This window comes from Barbus barbus, assembly GCF_936440315.1.
Source record: "Barbus barbus genome assembly, chromosome: 27".
Lineage (NCBI taxonomy): Eukaryota > Metazoa > Chordata > Actinopteri > Cypriniformes > Cyprinidae > Barbus > Barbus barbus.
Window position 1 is genome coordinate 26,408,424 of NC_136755.1, and position 17,820 is coordinate 26,426,243.

Sequence of the window (17,820 nt, forward strand, 5' to 3'; positions counted from 1 at the left end):
ACCAAAGCCCATCACAAGCAGCTTTTAAATAATAACATTTATAGAACGTGCACAGTGATTCCTGAAGAGCCCTGTGATTGCTTCAGTCTGTCCCTGTCTGTTGTGCTGCTGAGAGGTTTGCGTTTGTAGCTCCGCTTTTTTATTGAATCTTTACCTTACTTTCACTCTCTGTTGTTTAAAGTGATAATATATAACTTAATTCCCACCATATTTCTGGTCTTATCTATCAAACTAAGCTTGTTACTAGCGGTTCAATTCGCGTTTCTATTCGCGCCTATTATTGTTTTCTTTTTTCTCGCTCCGTTTTCATTTTTCTCTCGCTCTGTTTTTCACAAGTTCATCAAACAACAATGGTAAGTGGTAAGTTCAGTTGGTATCATTCATCAGTCACGGTGAGTAATGGCTTATTCTCCTGCTATTGTTGTTTGCACTTCATGTCACATGTATAGTTTATCTCTCTCTGTGGCGATGAGGGATTCACATGTGATAAATGCAGGGAAATAGTTAGGCTGACAGAGAAGGTTTCAGAATTAGAGACACGCATCCAAACTTTAGCTGAGGATAGTAAGAATGTGAGGGCTGTAGATACTGCTTTGGATGCAATTAGCTCAGGGAGTCCTGTACATTGTTCGGTTCCGGTTGAGCCCGTGCAGCAGGGCAGCTGGGTGACTGTGAGGCAGCCTAGTCGCGGGTCAAAACACTGCTCTTCCGTTCCGATCAGAACATCAAACAGGTTCTCCCCACTCAGTGAGGCACCCACTGAGAAACCTGATGAAAGTGCTCTGGTTATTGGCGATTCTATTGTATGGAACGTGAAAATAGAGACACCAGCCACCATAGTCCAATGTTTACCAGGAGCCAGAGCGCCTGACATCTTAGCAAATTAAATGCTAATGCTAAACTTAAATTCAGTAAGATTGTTATTCACATCGGCGCTAATGATGTTTGACTTCGCCAGTCGGAGATCACAAAAAATAATGTTAAAGAGGTGTGTGAACTTGCAAGTACGATGTCAGACACTGCAATATGCTCTGGTCCGCTCCCTGCTTACCGTGGCGATGAGATTCATAGCAGACTGTCGTCACTCAATGGCTGGATGTCTAAGTGGTGCCCGCAGAATAGCATAGACTTTATAGACAATTGGACGAGTTTTTGTGGCAGACCTGACCTGTTGAAAAGAGATGGTGTTCATCCCTCCTGGGGGGGTGCTGCTCTTCTCTCTAGAAATATGGCACATAGTCTTAGAGTTCGTACTTGACTAACTGGGGCCCAGGTCAGGAAGCAGACAGACTGGCTAAACCGACCGTCTGCTAGCCACCTTACGTCACAGAAGTCAGTTAATTCTCAGCACATAGAGACTCCTTCACCCAGATATCACACTATAGAGAGTGTGTCTTTTCCCCGAACTAGAAAATACAGAAAACGTTCCAAACGAAATTAAGAGTAACAATTTAATTAATGTTCAACAAATAAAAAAAATGTTTACAATACAGAGAAACAATTTATAAAGCTTGGCTTACTGAATATCAGGTCCCTTTCTACAAAAGCACGTTTTGTAAATGTTTTGATCAATGATAATAATCTAGATTTGCTCTGTTTGACAGAAACATGGCTAAAACCAGATGAATACATTACTTTAAATGAGTCCACCCCCCAAGATTACTGCTATAAAAATGAGCCACGTCCGAAAGGTAAAGGGGGAGGTGTTGCTACAATTTATAGCAATATTCTCAGTAAAGGCAGGCTTTAAGCATAACTCGTTTGAAGTTATGGTGTTGCATATAACATTATCTAGAGAAACACGTGTTAGTGATAAATCCTCTGTGATGTTTGTAGTGGCTACTGTATACAGGCCACCAGGGTACCACACAGACTTTATTAAAGAATTTGCTGATTTTCTACCTGAGTTAGTACTGGCTGCAGATAAAGTCTTAATTGCTGGTGATTTTAATATCCATGTCGATAATGAAAAAGATGCATTAGGATCAGCATTCATAGACATTCTGAACTCTATTGGGGTTAGACAACACGTTTCCGGACCTACTCATTGTCGAAAGCATACTCTAGATTTAATACTGTCACATGGAATAGATGTTAGTGGTGTTGAAATTCTGCAGCAAAGCGATAATATCTCAGATCTTTATCTAGTCTTGTGTAAACTCCATATAGCTAAAATTGTAAATTCTACACCTTGTTACAAGTATGGTAGAACCATCACCTCTACCACAAAAGACTGCTTTGTAAGTAATCTTCCTGATTTATCTAAATTCCTCAGCATATCCAACAGCGCAGAAAAACTTGATGATGTAACAGAAGCTATGGACTCTCTCTTTTCTAGCACTTTAGATACAGTTGCTCCTTTACACGCTTAAGGAAGATCAAAGAAAACAGTCAGACTCTGTGGTATAATGAGCACACTCGCATCTTAAAGAGAGCAGCCCGGAAAATGGAGCGCAGATGGAGGAAAACAAAACTAGAGGTATTTCGTATAGCCTGGCGGGAAAATACCCTATCCTACAGAAAAGCATTAAAAACTGCTAGATCTGATTACTTTTCGTCTCTTATAGAAGAAAACAAACATAACCCCCGGTATTTATTCAATACAGTCACTAAATTAATGAAAAATAAAGCATCAACAGGTGTTGGCATTTCCCAGCAGCACAGCAGTAATGACTTTATGAACTACTTCACTTCCAAGATCGATACTATCAGAGATAAAATTGTAACCATGCAGCCGTCAGCTACAATATCGCATCAGATAGATCCCCTGAGGAACAATTTCATTCATTCTCTACTATAGGAGAGGAAGAATTGTAAAAATTTGTTAAATCATCTAAACCAACAACATGTATGTTAGACCCTGTTCCATCTAAACTACTAAAAGAGCTGCTTCCAGAAGTCATAGATCCTCTTTTGGCTATTATTAATTCATCACTGTCATTAGGATATGTCCCCAAAACCTTCAAATTGGCTGTTATTAAGCCTCTCATTAAAAAAACACAACTTGACCCCAAAGATTTAGTTGATTACAGACCGACCTCAAATCTCCCTTTTCTGTCAAAGATACGTGTGACGTAGCATTAGATGGCTATTATCAGTGGTTTAGTGCTCGGTCTCAGTATGCCGGGTACAGGTTAACAGCTCTGGAGCTGCAGTCACCTTCCTCTGGCAGCTGATGCTGAGAAATTAAAAATATGTTTCCTTTGAAATGCTGCCCTTGCCTTAACCGACACAATGTTCCGTCGTGTTGACTTCACTGCCCCATTCAATATGCTGAGAGCCCGTTCGAGATGGGCCGAAGAGATCTGACCTCTGCAGCTGCTGGAGCAGAAACAGAGGGCATTATGGGTACCAGTGCTTAATTTGAAACATGCAGTACTCATGCGCTGTAGAAAGACTTTTGTACCCAAGAAGAGAACTGAAGAATATTGTAGAATAACATAAAGTTGCTTGCATCTAGTAAATAAATAAATATAGAATAAAACAAGAAGTTGCTTTAGGTGAATGCGTGTAGTAAATAAATTAATATAGAATAGAATAGAATGTAATAGAATAATATAAAGTTAAGTTGTGTAAATGTATCTGCTAAATTAATAAATATAGAATATAGTAAAATAACATGAAGTTGCTTAAGGTAAATGCATCTAGGCAATAAATAAATATAGAATGAAATAAAACAATAGAATAATATAAAGTTGCTATATGTAAATGCATATGTTAAATAAAAATAGAAAATAATATTAAAAAGTTGATTTAGGTAAATGCATCTAGTAAATATAGAACATAACAGAATAATACAAAATTTTGTGTAAATTAATCTGCTAAATAAAATAAAATCTAGAATAATACGTTGCTTGTGTAAATGCATCTGCTAAATTAATAAATAATAGTAACATATAAATAGAATAATATGGTTGAGGTAAATGCACCTCCTTATTAATAAAAATAGATAAAATAGAAGATAATAGAAAAATATAAAGTTGCTTTGGGTAAATGTATCTACTTAATTAATAAACAAATTAGAATAATATGAAGTTGGTTTGGGTAAATGTATTTATTAAATGTGACCCTGGACAACAGAACCAGTCTTAAGTCGCTGGGGTATGTTTGTAGCAATAGCCAAAAATACTTTGTATGGGTCAAAATTATTGATTTTTCTTTTATGGCAAAAATCATTAGGATATTATGTAAAGATCATGTTCCATGAAGATATTTTGTAAATTTCTTACTGTAAATATTTCAAAACTTAATTTTTGATTAGTAATATGCATTGCTAAGAACTTCATTTGGACAACTTTAAAGGCGATTTTCTCAATATTTAGATTTTTTGCACCCTCAGATTCCAGATTTTCAAATAGTTGTATTTCGGCCAAATATTGTCCTATCATAACAAACCATACATCAATGGAAAGCTTATTTATCCAACTCTCCGATGATTCAGACAAATTTACCCTAAATACAGAATAAAATGGAACATAATTGAATAATATAACTTTTTTTGGGGGGGGGGGGGGGGGGGGGAGATAATGCATTCGTTGAATAAATAAATACAAATAGAACATAACAGAATAATATGAAGTTGATTAGGTCAATTTTCAAAGAAGTAAAATAGATTATAACCGATTTCTTTCTATAATTTTAGGTCTCATTATAATTAGATCAGGGTTTTATTCATGTGTAAGATTTACTCATGTAATTCGATTTGGATAGTGGAGTGGTATGACATGATGAAACAATATTGGTTTAACTGAGTTCACTACTTCCTTTACAGGCAGTAATCACACACAGCGGACATTACCGAACATTAAACCGCTATCAAAAATCTTGTTTGCAAAGGAAGTCTGGGAAATGAATCTCTCGGTGTGTTTGGACTGTGAAGGGTTCAGTTGAATGTATTACAGCGGGACTGAATTACTGGACACCTTTAATATTGTAACCCACATTTCCCAGAGTGCACTTCCAGCAATATTCAATGTTTTTGCGCAACAGTATGTGTGTGAGCAGTCATAAATCTACTGCTGACTGAAGACACTTGCTCGACTTGCCTGCTTAATTAATTCTGCAGGCCGTGGGCTTGCTGTGAGTGATCTATGATTTCATTCTGGCTAGAGTGAAGAGCCTTATGGGCCTGTCAGGTTGACTCCGTCTGTCTGTGTGTGTGCGCGCATATATCTATTTGAGCCTCCGTGTTTGTAATTGAACATAGCAAATGTTAATGGCACTTTACATGATTGGGCCACTCTTAATCAAATGAAGTCACTTATACAAATAATCAGTGAAAGGAAGTTGTTAACCTGCAGAAAATGTTCTTCATCCACCTCAGAAAATCGAATTTGTCTAGTTTACAAAGTTTTTTTTTTTTTTTTTTTTATGGTAATTACCTTTGGCTTCACAACAAATGTGTTATAGAACAGAACATCTCTCTTTCTATGTGCATGCCATTCAAAAGCTTGGGATCAGAAGTTTTTTTTTTTTTTTTTTCAAGTCTCATGCTCTTCCAGGCTGCATTGATTTGATCAAAAATACAGAAAAAAAACTGTGATACTGTGAAATATGTATTATGTATTTTAATATACTTTGAAATATAATTTATCCCTGTCATCCAAATCAATGTTGGAAACAGCAGTGCTGCGGAATATTTTTTTTTTTTTTATGGAATCTGTGATACTTTTAGACATCTAGAAATCTTTTCTAACAATATATTTTTCAAAAGTAGTGTAGAGATTGTGTGTGTGTGTGTGTGTGTGTGTGTGTGTGTTTTATTCCTCAAAAATCATTGAATCACTGAAACCATTGATGATAAATCATCATATTAGACTGATTTCTGAAGGATCATGTGGCACTGAAGACTGAAGTAATGGCTGCTGAAAATTCAGCTTTGCATAACAGGAATATTAAATTGTATATTAGTATATTAAAATAGAAAACTGTTATTTTAACTGTTATTTTTTCTGTAATTTTGATCAAATAAATGCAGCCTTGATGAAACGTTTTTTTTTTTTTTTCAATTAATTATATTTTTCAATATCTTTTTTTTGCTACAATTAATTGATTGTCAAAAATCTGCACACTGCATCCAGTTGTATCTTGCTGGTTGTCAGACAGGAAGTAAGCCAGCGGACATTGGCTTCACCCCTCATTTGAGTCATGGCTGAATCGATCAATAAACACACCCAGAAAGTCGGTGAGTCACAAGCTTTCTTGTAGTCAGTTTAAATGCTCCTTTACCTTCTTTGAAGGTGTTTTCCTATTCATTCAGAGCTCATTGCAACATTTATGAGATTTATGTATTTTCTAAATCTATTAAAATGCATTTTGATGCAGCACAAACTTTTTGTACTTTAAAAATGAATTCAATCGCAATGCCAATGATGCTCATCCAATACAAGAATATGACAGATATGGAATAAACCTAAACACAACAAATTCACCTTAGTCTCCACACGGCCATGGCAAGAAAGACAAATATGCAACAACTAGTTCAGTGATTCTGGCTAGAAAAGCTTAAAAAACTGCTGACTCGGCTCAGAAACCTGCCAACAACAATTTAGACGGCACCCATCAGCATGCACAATGTTGTTGGGTTTATACAAAAAATGGCAATGAATAAAGTTGTTGAACTGGAACATTTAATACTGTCGTTTGTCAACATACAGCACATTCCTTGAACTAAAATGACTTTGTATTTTCTGTTTTACAGCACAAATCAACTTCATCAGCCCTGAACTACACACACATCTCAAAAGTCAGGTGAACCTCTGTCTAACGTGAGTACACTCTGAACACTCACACTACCTACTATTTTCAAAAACAGTATTCACAAATATTAAAAGAGTAGTATGCTATGTTGTCACGTGACCTCTTTATGCTGCATGTATAATTCAGAGAGACAGTGAGATGACAGTGGTTTGGTTTGTGGTTAGATCACAAGGCACATAATTGTTTTAATTGAATGTCTAAAGCCAAAAAATGCATGATGATTCTTACTGTGCCTGGGTATAAAGAGATGGATGGATGGATAATTGAAGATAGATAGATAAATCTAATCTGCATGTCTCACAGCAGTGATATTCAGCTCTGTATAATGAAGTCCTGCAGTAGGACAATGGTGCTGGTGAAATATTTATACGGCATGCGCTTGAACCTGCGGGAATAATGTAATAGTGAAAAGAGATTAGACAAATCACATGAGAGAGAGTCACAGGACCGCATGAGCACAAACTCTTACAAATCCACACAAAGAGACCTGAGAAAACCTGACACGACACACAGTATCTGATGGTTCACACACAGAGCGGTTCACATTACAGTATTCACAGCTGACTCAAATTCTAATGTGAGAAATTGCCCTCAATAGTCACAGATGTCACAGATCGGCCAGACTCTCCTCTCCGCCAATCACAACGTTCCGCATCACCTGAGTTCTGATCACGCTCACCTGCACCTCATCACCGCAGCAATCATCCCCAGCACTTAAGCACACACTCCATTCACTCCAGCGTCCGATCTTGTACACAACGAAGTGGACTTCTCGCCAGACATCGGCTCGTTGAGTATATGCAATTGAAACTCGCCCTCTGCTACTTACCTCCTGTGTCTTCCTCCTGTGTGTTCCTCTCCTGCCAGATTGGGCGTCTCCGTGATCTGTGTGCTCCAGGAATCTCCCCCGTGCTGTCTGTATACCGATACCTGTGGAAGAAAGGAACAGGCTCATTAGACCACTCACCTCCATCAAACAACGTCTTCTATATTCAACCACTCACCTCCAGTCATCACTGCACAACCTTGGTTACTCACCTGTTCAATAAAACACCAACTCTCTTTTACCAACATCTGTGTCCGGGGCTCATGTTACAACAGATAGCAGCCTAAAATGAGAGAGATGAAATCGTGCTGTGTTACACCGTGTGTGACACAACAGGTCGTCTTTATGCTCAATTAGGGCAAAAATACTGTGTAATGCAAAGCAGAACATTAAGATTATTAATACGGAGTGTCTATTTACACTAAGTGCAAATAGCCCATCTTGTTGGCAAAGGCTATTTACACTAACTCCACCCACTAACGTGTGATTGGGTTAGTCAACATTAAAAAAAGAAAGGCGCATGCTTTTTGACGCGAGCGACCCGAGTTCGAGTCCACCTTTTGCCAAACATTAAAATGTAACTTATTCCTGTGATGCAAAGCTGAATTGTCAACATCATTACTCCCGTCTTCAGTGTCACACGATCCTTCAGAAATCATTCTAATATGCTGATTTGCTGCTCAAGAAACATTTCTGATTATCAATGTTGAAAACAGTTGTGCTGCTGAATATTTTTTTGGAAACTGTGATACATCCATTATATGCAGAAATAAACTTGCCAAGATTAATAAATGCTTTAGAATTATTTTTAATTGATAGGTCATGGTATCTACTGCATTAATGTTAACGTTATTGTAACTTTTTTTTCTTTCTAAAGAGGCGTTCGTTAAACCTCATTCAAAAATACCTAGAAATTCTGTCCTCTGAGCATTACAGAACTTTGTGTTGATTTTTCTAGATCAGATACAATGCCTAAACTAGCTGTTATTCTTTCTCCCAGCATTCCCACAAGATCGTCTCTTACGTTTTTGCCTGAAGCAGTGTGGACAGATCTGGCCGATCGGAAGTCTGCTGGAAAATCTGCTATTTTACCACATCAGTTAGAGCACGCTGGTGTCTGGGGTATTTCATGTCCTCCGGCAAGCCCGGGCCCCATCCGTTAAAGCACTCGGGCCCCTGCGGGACTTGCAAGTTTGCGTTTGAATGCCACCATCTATACGGTCCAATTGCATTATTCACAGCGCTCATTAACAGTCCAGATTATTCCAGATTTTACATCGCCTGTAAATGCCAGCCTGAGACAAAATTGAAGTCTCCTTTACACGAGTAATTTGGAAAAATAGATCCGCAGTCCTGCTTGCCAAGACGGTGCTGTGAATGTCATATTTATTGACCTTTACAAATACAAGCCAGATATACATTTAGAAGAGTTTAGATCTGTTGATCTTCTGAAACTGTCCCATTTAAGGCAAACGTCAGGATTTCCCTAATGCAGAATAACTCCAGTGGTTTTAGTGAGCTCCTGTAAGATGGAGTTTCTTGAGTCTTCAGCTGGCTGTTTTTGACAGTTCAGCCCTGCTAGAAACAACTCATTACTTGAAACCTCTCAGAGCGGAAGAAGAGATGTTTACACTCAGTTTTGTACCAGATACATGAAGGAAAACCAAAAGCCTAGATGTTTTTCCTCACTGTTACATAGAAATGTGTCATGCAAATCCTTGTCATGACTCGTATGTCTATACAGTTCCTTCAGGATTTGATTGAACTCATTCTGACCCATCAAATGACATATTAGCCATCTAACAGAACATAAATCAATGCACCTTAAATCAAATCACTCCCAACCGTGGTGTCCGGCACACTGCGTACCGCTCAAGTCAACATCAATGTCACATGCTTCAAATGCGTTGTTGTTGTGTAGAAATACAGTGCTGTGTGTTTCTGCTGGAGCCAGATGGCTGGCGCGTTGCATTGGCAGAATATGCATCCAATATGTTCCTAACAGGGATTTATGCCGGATAACGGAATATTTCCCTGCCGGTCCACCTAAGAGCGGCTTAAAGACCAGACCAGACCAGACTAGACAGTCATTAGGAAACGGCAGTCAAAAGCAAGTCCGTGAGCCAAACACAGATGAACAATAACAGAGAAAGAGCGTAAACGTCCGTCAGCTTACCTGCCTGTGCGACGACGCTGCTGCGTAACCGAGAGGCGTGATCCACGCACCCGCTTTGATCCTATGTCATTAAGTTGAGAGGGAGGGAGTGTGTGTTGAGAGCAGGAGCAGGTCTCAGTGTTGACACGGGCATGAGCGGCTCACGGCTGCTGCTGCTGCTGGTACTGATGCTGATGCTGTTGTTGCCATGGTGATCATTCAGCTCCTGCGTGTTGCGGTAGCGCGCTTGCGTTCTCCCACCTCCAGAGATGATGTCCAATCTGCCTAAGTGCTGCTGCGCCACTCGCTTGGCCCCTCTCTCTCTCTCTCTCTCGCTCTCGCTCTCTCTCTCCTCTCTGTCTGAGCCTGGATACATGATAATAAGGGATGGATGTGTGCTCTGTGTTGTCAGATGCACTATACAGGCTTACGTCAGTGTCAATAGATGTGAGATAATTTAGATTTACTCATGATTAACACCCTGAGTGTGTTTCTGCACTTACAGTTTAAGTTTAGGATTAATATTTATGTGAAAAATAAACAGCCATTCACTTAGGTTGGATCAAATTGTTTTCCTTTTAACAATATCTTTCAATTAATCAACCAATCAATACAAAAATAAATGTAAAATAGCCAATATTCTTTTCCCCTTTTGTGTTCACCGCGGCCTATTATATTAGCATTGGTTGGTATCTTATAAAAGCCATTTTATGAATGACTTTTTGCTTAAATGGCTAAATAATATTTCAGACTATCCAGACTCTAAATTTGAGAATCTTTTGCAAATCACAGTCCTAGCAATTGTCAGAGATTTATTATTAGTAGTAGCAGTAGCATTGTTACTAATAATATACTGCTACTAACATGTTAGTTGATGCTGATTAATGTTAACAATTTTAGTATTTGTCAGAGGAATTGTTATTACTATTATTATTGCAATAATTAATTATTTTCATTGCCATTTTATAGATCATTTAATCTCAGAGGCAAAAATCATATTCAATTACATAATGCGTAAAAAAGATTTTATTAAGTATTGCTGTTTCAAGTATTTTGTTTAACATTGTTTCTGAATTATACAAAATAAATGTGTATAATATGCATGTATATAGTATACTGTATATTATTCATAATATATTGTTTGTTTGTGTATATACAGTGTGTGTGTGTGTGTGTGTGTGTGTGTGTGTGTGTGTTTAAGAGGTTTACATAGATAAAGTATCAATGCAACAAAACAAAAACCTTGTTTTATGTGTACTTACAATAAAAATGTCAGGATTGACCCTGTATTTACCTTTTGTAACTCCCCTTAATATTCCCAGAAAATGGAGATACTTTAATCAGACATGAGGAATTTTGTGTTTTTAATGTGTTAATGGTATGCATTTATGATGAATATAGTTTTAATGTAGTAATAAATGTGGATCTGATGAAATATAGTCTGACGTTAACTAATATTTAATTTAATCACCTGCCCATGATGGTTAGGTGTTAGACCTCTGCTATTCAGATGACATATTTAAATTACCCAGCATTCAATGCATTCACACTGCTGGTTGTCTAAACACACAGTGTGTGCTATGCACTAAAAGCATGCAGGCCTGTTTTGGCCAGTGAACACTGCGGTCACCTTGCCCTCTCTGTGTACCAATCAAATTTTGATGCTGTATCGGTGCAGACAGTACAGTATATACATCTTTCTGAGTGTTTTTAAAAGCTTACGTGGGTAGTTGCACAATAACTCTGCATTTCTGAGTAGCAGACTGTACAGGTGTGCAGACATTGTTATGGGTTTATCTAAACTCTGCAACATCTGGTCTTGGACAGGGTACTTCCTGATTTTATCTACACACAGGAAACCCCAAATACTAAGGTTGGTGTCATTGCATAAGCATAACAAAATACCTTGAGTCCTGCAAACTTTTGATACTCGGAATAGCATTGATAACATACGAATCTTTGCCATTTTTCGCCATGTTTAGTATTAATGCTGTAAATAATAAGCACATTTTCTGTATGCATACTAGAATATGAGCTGAATATGAGAATTGCAGCAACTTGACCTTGACCAGTATAATGAATTAACTGTAAGTAATATTCAGCTCAATTTTTTTATTTTTTATTTGTTTGTTTATTTATTTATTTTTGTGGAATTGTATGGAAAGAACTTCTTCAAACAGGTTCCCTTCCCCCAGTTGTCATTGGATAAACAGTGTTTGTTTGTTTAGGAGGAAGTATTTTAATAATGCATTTAATTATATATATGCATACTCCATTTTTAAGAAATTATTACAAAAGAAAATGCACACTTTTTTGAAACGTCACTTGCTGAAGGTCATGTGACAGCAATGTCAGTGAGGGAATGCAGCAATTTAGAATATGATTGAAGACTTTTGTGTGTTTTTCAAATAAATAGTCTGCATTTATCTGATGAAAAATACAGTAATATTGTGAAATATTATTGCAATTAAAATTAATGAAACATTTTTTCTTATTATCAATTTTGAAAACAGTTGTGCTGCTTTATATTTTTGTGGAAACCATGATAAAATTATTATTATTATTTTTTTTCAGGAATCTTCGATGAATATAAAGTTCAAAATAACAGCATTTATTTGAAATAAAAACTATTTTGAAACATGAATTTATTTACGTAACTTTTTATCAATTTAATGTATACTTGCTGAATAAAAGTATTATTTTTATTTTTTTTTACCCCACACTGAACAGTAATTTAAAGACGTAGTCACTGCATAATGCATACATTTTACATATTAATATACATATACATAGTATTCATTAAGCAGTATATCAGTATTCTATTTCAATCCTGTCCTCAGGCACTGTCACTCTTGAACTGATTGACCACACATGCTCTCGGTCTCCACATGTGTATTATAGCAGCATTACTATCAGCAAACAAGAAGCCAGAGAAAGTCTGACAAAATAATTTTGCAGTGTTCACACATTCTTCAAGCTTTTTGCCTGGTGTCTAAAATCTTTAATTAATGACCAGCTATCCAGATGTTCCATGACAGCCTGAACATGCGTTTTATGAGGACATCATGCATGCTTCAGCATTTCTTTGCTTTAAGCTCATGCTATAACTTTTTCATGTGTTTCTCACTTTCTTGTATGCCTGAGATAAAACTGATAGCATGAATGAAGGTGGTGTTGAATTATATATCCTGTAAGATGAAATGCAGATTCTCTCTGGGCCCTGCGGCGATAGCATAAGTCCTCTCGTAAGGTATAAATTACATCACATTTGATGTAACAGAAGTCATTGTGGCTGACATGCCTGTGAGCACGTCACTTTCAAAGCCCCGTTTTGATGTCATTAGTATTTCCTGTCCCAGAATCCTCCTCTGATGAGGGCAAAGCTGCAAGGCAAGACCTTAATAGTGAGGGAGCTCATGCAAGCCGACACAGATTGACTTCACAGTTGTTTTAAAGCCACTTTACAATCTCCTTTCCTTTGAGAGCATTCCTAAAGTCTCTGCTGTGTCTCCTATATTATCAAAAAGTATTTTTCTTTATAATCCAATAAGGAGACTAAAGCAAAAACAAGGCTAATTAATCTACTATAAACATAAAAACGCTTTGTTGGTTTTATCATGCAGTATGTCCCATCTGTTAGATGTACTCCAGCATCCGTCACAGTTAGTCAAGATTGGCACTGCTGCTGCCTTTTCTTATCCCTCGCCTTTTTGGGTCTATTTTTTATTTTAATTTTTTTGCTGCTTTATTGTTTAAACACACATATTTTGGATATAAATCGAAGTTTGTTATGCAATATGTCCCATTTGACAGATTTATCTCAACATCCTTCAGCAATAGTCATCAGTGGCTCCAACCAGAAACCCGCGCCCACTGAATTCTGCAGAAAACTCCACGGAATTTCTACACCAAGTTCTGCTTGTATTCTTTTATTAGGTATTTTGGTTAATTAATGGTGATTGCCAAGGTAACTTAATGTATTATACATCATATTGTGCAATTGGACTTTTTTTTGGGGGGGGGGGGGGTTAATTGCCTGGCTTGTAAAAAAAAAAAAAACTGTGAAAACCCATAGACTTGGATCTAAATCCTAGAATATAAGGTTATTTTTGGCCTTGTAGAAGGTTTGCAAAGGGGCGGAAAATTTCTGGAAAATTTGGAATTCCAAAATTCTGAAAAGTTCTGGAAAAATTGGAAGTCTGAAAATTTTGGAATGTTTCTGGATATTTACCAAAAAGAAATTCCGCCCTTTTGTAAATATCTTTTTGATATTTACCAAAAATAAATTTCCACCCTACCTAGTACCTAGTCAAAACGTTATAACATTGAGTTTTGCATGGACAAACAATGCTCACACTTATTTGAATGTATAAAAATCTAAATATTTACAGTTTAGTTTTAATTTTTTTTTTATGCTTGTCAATTTGATTTTACCATTTTTATTTTACTTAAATTTTCTTTTATTTTTACCATTTCTTAACCATTTTTTTTATCTCTTTTGTAATTTTTTAAAAACAATTTTACAATTGTTTTTCTTTTTTCTGCAGATTTCCCCCTATAATCGAAGAAGAAAATGTGACAAAATGTAGTGAAGGACCACTACAGGCATTGCAGTGCCAGTCTTCCCAGAGAAAACTTGGTCTTTTGTTGAAGTACACTACCTTTCCAGATTTTGCAGCAACATCTCTACCTGCATATGCAACCTTTGTGCAATCAGCCCAGATTTATTCATACAGTTTGAAGTATGATTTGTGAATAATGCTTGTCAGCCAGATGGGATGCTGAACGTATTTCTAACCAGCGTCACACACACACAATCTAACTTGTTTATGACAAGCTTTCCCTGCAGTAGGGTTCCCCATTAGCAGAATTACCGCCATGTGTTATTAGCTCCTGTGCAGAAATGAAAAAAGGTGCTCGTAACACCCAAGGCTCAACACCTCTTTAAACATCAGTCGTAAAAAAGCCTTGCCACCACCCCTCGATTCTCGCCCAGCCAATCGGACGGCAGGAACCAAGCCAGGTCGCCCTTGCAAAAAAAACCTTAATGTGTCCCAAAGGTTTGGCATCTCCTGCACAGGTTGTCTTCAGTCAGAGAGGCCCGTGGGCACTGCTGAAGACGGACTGGAGGGGGACGACACATCTCTGGGACAAAGGACAGAACTTCTGCATCCTCTCACACTCTCACATCCCCGTTGAGGGACAAAAACATGGCTCCTCACCTCAGCATGAGCAGGTAAGATCTAAAACACTGGTGACACTCATGAAAGACATGGAAAAAGACTTAAACACTTTCTTGTGGCTAATTTTTGTTCTTAAAACACTCAGGCAGTGTGGAACAGAATTTGGCATATCATTTCAAACAACTTTACCGTTTTTAGTGCATTAGATGTTTAATACACTTATTTAGAGCCTTAACTGCATTTTATGTTCTGTTGGTGTTTTTATATTTGAGTTTTCAAGGCAGGTTCTTCTCTATTTGTGCAGTAAAGATAAAATGCTTCCACCATCAAAGATTTTTCTTTCTTCTAAGCGCCTTTGTAATTATAGTTTAGAAGAAAGTTGAGGAGGAAGTTCCCTCAACATCTGGATGAAAAACAGCAGTTGGTTTGCTCAGGAAAACAACAGTTGCCTAGCAGGAAAATTACACGCCCCAACAAACATCTGATGATATTTCCCATATTTCAGTGTGTTTGTTTGCTAGATGAATATGTCAGGCACATTAGGCCACATGATTGCTACTCAATAGATTGTTTTATTTTTTTATCTGATTATCATGGTCAGAGTTCCCATGATCATGCAAAAAATGTAAATTGTGGCCAGGTAGAGTCATAAAAAGGCTTCAAAAGGCTTCAAATTGTTTGGTCAAAATAAGTACCAAGTATATGATGTGTTACTGCCACAGATTTGTAAGGGCATTTACTTTGCATGGGTCTTTGTAATTATTTGACCAGCTTCTGAGCACAAGCATATGAGGGAATGAAGTGTATAAATTTACACGCAAATATAAATTTACTAGCAAAATTCAAAATTGAAACCCATACCATATCTGTTCTTTATAGCTCACGTTGAGTGAGTCAGATGTTATATAAATCGTTCAGAGTTCCCCCTCAGTTTTGGTATTTTTACGCTGTTGCTGGTCACAAATCTCTTGTACTATGATTAATCAGCAGCTTGTGATTTCCAGAGCGTTCCTTCATACGCTTGTCCTGATGACGGCTGTGAGTGGGAGGAGATATTCCTCCCTGCATGGATTATGAGTGTGTCAGCAGAACCAAATCCAAGATTTAGATAGCGCTGCCTCCTAATCTCAGCTTCACCCGCTACTGAGAATCAGACAAAACCTGCGCTATCAGATGCTCTCAAATGACAATACCATACTGCCTTCATTTATAGTGGATAATAGGACTAAATACTAAATGATTGCATATTATAGTTAAATGATACTGTAGTACTCCCAATGTTAACGTCTACAGTATTTATTTACTTATTTTATGATATGCATCTTTAGTCTTTGAAAATAATATTTTGAAGTGTTTGGAGAACTGTGATCACTAACTACCATTTTGTACCTTTCTAACAAGTTGTTCTCACAAAGACAGTCTAGGTCACATTTTTTCCCAAAATCTAAAGGATAAAATTATATGTATATTTATATATATATATATATAGAGAGAGAGAGAGAGAGAGAGAGAGAGAGAGAAAAATATGTAGTTTTTTTTATATTATTTTAATATTTTTCATTTGCTTCAGGTTTTTCCAAGTAGTTTTTTTTATTTTTATTTATTTTTTTATGTAACTTTATTTTTATGGTAATTAAGCATATTGTAGCCACAAATTCTTATTGCAGTAATGTGTCAGGATGTTCAGTTTTGATTTAAATAGTAAAATAATTAAATAATAATACAAAAATAAAGTATAAATATATTTCATATATATATATATATATATATATATATATATACATGCATGTGTGCATGTGTGTGTATTATCAATATGTATTGTTTATAATATATATAATATCTTTGTTTATAATATATATATACACACACAGAATTTATTATAATTTGTTATATATTATTTTTTTAAATTGTTTATTTTAATTTCACTAACAATTAAATTTGAGAGTCGTAACTGTAAAGGAGGGAAGGTTGGGAATACTTTAATTAAGACCCTGTGACTGTTCAGGAAAGCTGCCAGGGAATCTGGCTCACACACCAAAGCCACCACAGCTTGGGGGCCACTGCCATATGTGTGACACACACACACACACACACACACACACACACACACACACACACACACACACACACACACACAAACACACACACACACACACACACACCTCTTTATTTTTTATATTATAGTGGATTATTTCCCTTCATATGCACATTCGATCTTTTATTTCTCTCTATGGCCGTGAAAAATCAGTGATCTGAAGTTGTATAATTATCTGTATTGTGCTCTCATCCTTCTGTTGCATTATTCTGTCATCTCCAAGCACGCGTCTGCCTCAAGCTGCAAATGAAAAATACAAGCTGTTATTTTTGTATAATAGAACAATTGCTTGCAAAGCAAAACCATTTTTCAAGGGAGTGAGATTAAGCAGAGATCATTTTGACAGTCGTATGGTGTATGTGAGTTGCATTGTATATATACAAATATTATATGCCATTCAAAAGTTTGGGGTAAGTAAGATTTCATATTCTTTGATTAAAGAAATGAATACATATTCAGCAAGGATGCAACAAATTGATCAGAACTGACAGTAAAGACATGTATAGTGTTACAAAAGATTTCCGTCACAAATGCTGTTCTTTTGATCTTTTTATTCATCAAAAAATCCTGAAAAAATTTTCTTGTTTCCACAAAAATACTGAGCAGCACATCACAGGAAAAATAACACACTTTAATATATGTTCAAATAGAAAACGGTCATTTGAAATTGTAATAATTTTCCATAATATTACTGCTTTTACTGATTACTACCCTAAATGTTTGAACAGTATTTCATGTTGTTCCAAACCTGTAAGATGTAGAGTTAATACAATTGTTGTTCAGATCTTGACATCGGCCTAAT